General features: G+C 39.5%; 1 long non-coding RNA gene across 1 annotated transcript in view; it reads right to left on the reverse strand.

Moving 5' to 3' along the window:
- Positions 1–3,005: 3,005 nt before the first annotated feature.
- Positions 3,006–5,000, reverse strand: part of LOC137977633 (uncharacterized) — a 4,420-nt gene continuing 2,425 nt past the window's right edge. Inside the window, exon 3 of the long non-coding RNA XR_011117850.1 lies at positions 3,006–3,070. This is a non-coding gene — a long non-coding RNA (uncharacterized lncRNA). The remainder of the gene's footprint in view (positions 3,071–5,000) is intronic.

The following is a 5,000-nucleotide window of genomic DNA, read 5'->3' on the forward strand; positions in this document are numbered from 1 at the left end:
TCAACAATAAGAATCCACAAACTCAATCGACATTTATTTATTGACGGATGGCCTAGATTAACACAGCTTTAATTATCATTCTTCGCGTGTCCGCCATTGCATACACAGTGAGCCAAGTGCCACTTAACCTGGTCTTCTGGCACAACATCCCACCACACTACAGGAACGAATCAATATGAAAGCAGACTGTTTATCATGTGCAAACGATTTAATTTCCTTCTCCAATACATGTAAATAGTATTTCCAAGTATGTTATTAATTAATTTGTTTATTTGCTTTGCACACAAAGTTTAACATTACACTGAATATATCAAATAAATATGTTAAATTGATGTATTAAAAAAGTGCCCAGGAAGCTCCAAAAGAGCTTACAGGCTCTCAAGAAATCAACTAGACACTGACTAGATGGCAAAAGACATGTTAGATAAACGTGGTAGAGAATCGTAAACTGCTTCATGTTAATTCTACAGCGTTGAGGACGATAATTTATAGGAATTCATGAAACAAGCGACAACAAAGGAATTAAAGTTTAAAGATGTCAAGGATATTTAGTTCGTGAACGAAGGCGCGGCAGAAGAAAGATATTGTGCTTCCCATACGATTCTAACAATGAGATTTTGTAGAAGAAAGAGTGTGACAAAATTAGAAGGATACGCTGAAGACCGCAAAACAATATTACAATAGTCAAGACAAGGGTAAACCAAGGGACATGTATAAGGATAACAAGGATTTAAGAGAAAAAAATTATAGGTCCAATACAGAGAATAAAATGAAAGAATGATCTGATAATCAACAAAGTACAATGTACTAATTACCATAATAACACCGCAGGGCCAGTCCCTCCAGCATCGAACTGTAGATGATGACATCCTTGTCCGACAAGACACGACTAAAAGATTCAGCACTGCTTTCAACCTAAACCTCTTTAAGGTAGTCAGCAAGACCGGAAACTGGGAACCAGTACTCCAGAAACACAAGTCATGTGAATCAATACATTATAGATGGAGATCCCACACCCCAACAAGGGTCAGACTCTGTGTCAACACCCCCCAAACCCCAGCAGGAAATAGACCCTGTACCGTAACCTTACCAACCAACCATACAAGAATCTACTGCTGGGCTGCTGGATAGGGGAGAGTGCCCTGATCTGCAGGAGAATCGTGGAGCGGCACCAGATCCATCAAGGAATTTGCGACCTCAGAGGACAAAGAGAGATTGAGGGACTATGGTTAACATGAACACTGATTCTCTCTTTAGAACTAAGCACAGTTTTGAAAATTTTAGTTTCTCTTTGCGTACTTTAGAAGCAAGAGACTTTATCGTTAGTATAGTTGACTTAAATGTTAGTGAAGATTTCCTTTTCACGCAGAGGAGCATTTTTCTGAGGAAAGGATGTGATGTAATAGGCCGCTAAGTATGCTGGGATAGGTTGACCACGTGCGTTTGATAGCGGCGGCCATGTTACGATTGCATTGAATTGGTTGAGTTAAATCTGTTTGTTTGGATACTTTATTGCTCTTGGGATTACTACAGGTATGACACACATGCGAGGTACCTCAGAGATTCAAACAACATAGGGTCAACCATCACCACTAGCCACGTAACAACCTAAGGCAGCTGAAGGATAAGACGCCAGCTGTACTACGGTATGGTGTGATCTACCATATTAAGTGTGGAAAGTGCGAGCAGGATTATGTGTGGGAAACAGCTAGCCATAGGGCTCTGAACACCAGACAAGAACTTCGTAGGCCATGTTTGAACATTGCGTTGTATGACTCCTGATTGTACTGGCTGAGGACAACTTTATCAAAACGGAGGTCAAAGAGGCTCTTTACAATGACTGCAAAATTCTCGCGCGCTCATTGGCTAATTTTTATTGTCAATAAGCCGACAGAAACATAAATTTATAATTTATGCGATAAAGACGCGATATTGCTCGCGTCAGATTGAAGTTTCTCGCATTAATGTCTCGTGTTTTGACTTAATTTTGACCCTTTCTGCCTTTTTGTAATTGTAAAAAAAACTGACATCAAATTGTTAAATAGAGATCAAAATTGGGTGCCCTTCGTTTAAAGGGACGTCGGAGATCTTTGACGATGAAATCCGATCAAAGAGCCTCTTTGAACGAGAGGTTACATAACCTAGTGCTAGGTGACGACGCCCATTCAAACAGACCGATAATAAATATTCATCACTTGGCCTGCACGGCCCTTCACGCAAAACTATTGTAAAACTATTGGCCATTAGCGCGAAGAGGGCCGCAAAAAGCCGTACGGCCCTGTTACAAACACGCTTTTAAACATCCACGTTATTTACAGCTAGAAAAGCAAATACAAAAAACATATTACATAATTTTTTTGTGCAAATTTGTAACGTTTGTGTTTTTTTTCCTCCATCAACAATCATTATTGAGATTAAATGTCGTTTTAGGACTAATTAGGCTAAAAACGTTATTTCCCCTAATCTCAGTCTTAACCTATCTTAATCCTAATCTTAACCTCAATGAATTAGGAGCAATAACGTCTTAGGCCTAAAACAATATTTCATCTCAAAATCCAACCTTTGTCGGTTAGTACTCAATGTTACTGTATGTATGGTGGGGTCATACATGGTGTTTCGGTTCGCTCTTTCTGGCGTTGTTTCGTGGTTCAGTAATGTCCTCTTTCAGGAAATGTACGAGCTGCATGCTTAGCCAGGGTTCCAAAGTTACTAAAACAACAAATGGTTCTTGGAGTATATTTTCTTTGGAAGGTAATCACATATTCACGGTATTAAATTATTAATTAAGCCAGGCCTTCTGCGGATCTGAAAGTTATAGACATTTATGACAATCGTATAATTTCTTACCTGGCAAATAAAAATATCCATAGGCATTGGTGTCATTCAGAGGTTGGCAATTGGTATTGCTACCAGTTCCATGTTTTAAGGATAAACTGTCGGCGGAAAGGTAAGCTTTCGGTGCAATTATCTGAATGATTCCACCTGCTCCTCCGCCCAAGAGTAGGGGATGTGCAGAAGGTAGTGAATTTCCTCCATCAACAATCAGCCTTCCATTACTGTGGATTTCGACCTTGTCGAAAGGAAATTAATATTACAAGTGCAATGTTCAACTATTACTTATTTCTCAGCACTTGTACTTTTCTATGCCACTGAAGTTTCGTTCTATCCCTGAAGTCAAAATGCCTCAGTCAAGAAAGATTGTAGCCTACAACACTTCAACTCCCTCCAACTCCCTGAGACATTTTACCTGACTTTTAATATAAGTTTCAGTAGAAAAAGAGGTTTTATTGTTAAAATTGCCTTCGGTTTCGTATTTTTCTGTTCTTTCTAGATGTTCATTATGAAATGGCTTCATAGCTAGTTTGTACTATCTTTTCTTCCCAGGAGCGAGACATAATTTGCCTTCCTTTATCAAATACAAGGAATTTAAAAGGGTTTCTTCTTAAAATCTCTTCATACTATACTCGATTGTAAATTTCATTGTTATAAAAGTGCAATTTGGTCCTCTATTGCACTTTAAGGCAATTCTTTGTGAATATTGATGATGTTACGTGATGCTTACGATCATTAAAGTCTTATCGCTACTGCTTTTTGCTCGTCATCATCGCATTTGCGTTGATCTGGGTAAGCCACCAGAATAAATGCTGTGTGCAAGATCAAATCCGTAGAAAGCAAGCTAAGGGAGCTTGACGAAACACATAAGTAGTAAATGCCAAATGTTGCAAACAAACGCCAATCTGCGCTCATTTTGCGAAGGTCAAGCTGTAATTCTGCTTTGAGCTTCAGCAACTCTCGCTGTAGTAAATTAAAAGCGCACCGTACTCATAGAAACCCATCAGTTGCTTTTCTTATGGTAATCATGGCTATCGGTATTGCTGGTGGGCGTGCATGCAGTACGTTGCCAAATAATTTGATAGCATCCTAAAAATAATAATAATAATAATAATAATAATAATAATAATAATAATAACAATAACAATAACAATAACAATAACAATAACAATAACAATAACAATAACAATAACAATAATAATAATAATAATAATAATAATAATAATAATAATGTGTGTTGAAGAGAAGAAAAGAAGTGAGGTTTTTAAGGGTTTGGATGCCGTGCGAGCAGAAAGAAAAAGAAAGCTACTAGAGAAGCCCTTCCATGGTCAGTTTTTCAAGGCCACGACTGATGTCAGAGAACATCGCACATGGAGTTGGCTATGTAGAGGCCAGTTTAAGAAAGAGACAGAAGGTTTGATAACTGCTGCCCAAGACCACGCCTTGAGAACGAACAGTATTAAAGAGCGCATTGACAGGCAGAACATACCACCGACATGTAGGTTATGAAGGGAGAGAGAGAGGAGACTGTGAGTCACAGAGTAGCAGAGAGTAAGATGCTGGCCCAAAAACATTACCGTCTACGGAGGCACGACAAAGTGGCAGCTGTCATACACTGAAAGCTGTGTGAACGATTCAGATTTGAAAGGGGAGCAAAATGGCGTGATCACAAGCCTCAGCCTGTGCTTGAATTAGAAGCGGTCAAGTTGCTGTGGGATTTTAAGATCCAGACAGACCATCAAATCGACCACAACAAACCAGATATTGTAGTTCTTGATAAGCAGTCAAGATCATGTCTCATAATAGTCGTAGCCTGCCCCTTCGACACCAGGGTCACGAACAAGGAGCAAGAGAAGGTTGAAAACTATCAAGACCCTAAGCGAGAAATTGAGCGTGTGTGGAACTGTCACGAAGTGAAGATTATTCAGATCACCATTAGGGCTTTGGGGACTGTGCCTAAGGGACCTCTTAAAGGTTTCGAGGCTTTAGAAATGAGTGCATTCGATCTGTTACAGAAAGCGTATCTGCTAGGATCGGCAAGAATACTCAGGAAAGTCTTGGATACTTAATTAGACTGCATGGTTGATGTTAAAAGTGAGATGGTGAAGGATTTCCCAACAGTCCGGACACCTCAGGTCTCGGGGGGAGGCCAGATGCCCACTTTCAGC

The sequence above is a fragment of the Montipora foliosa genome, chromosome 1, assembly GCF_036669935.1.
Source record: "Montipora foliosa isolate CH-2021 chromosome 1, ASM3666993v2, whole genome shotgun sequence".
Taxonomy (NCBI): domain Eukaryota; kingdom Metazoa; phylum Cnidaria; class Anthozoa; order Scleractinia; family Acroporidae; genus Montipora; species Montipora foliosa.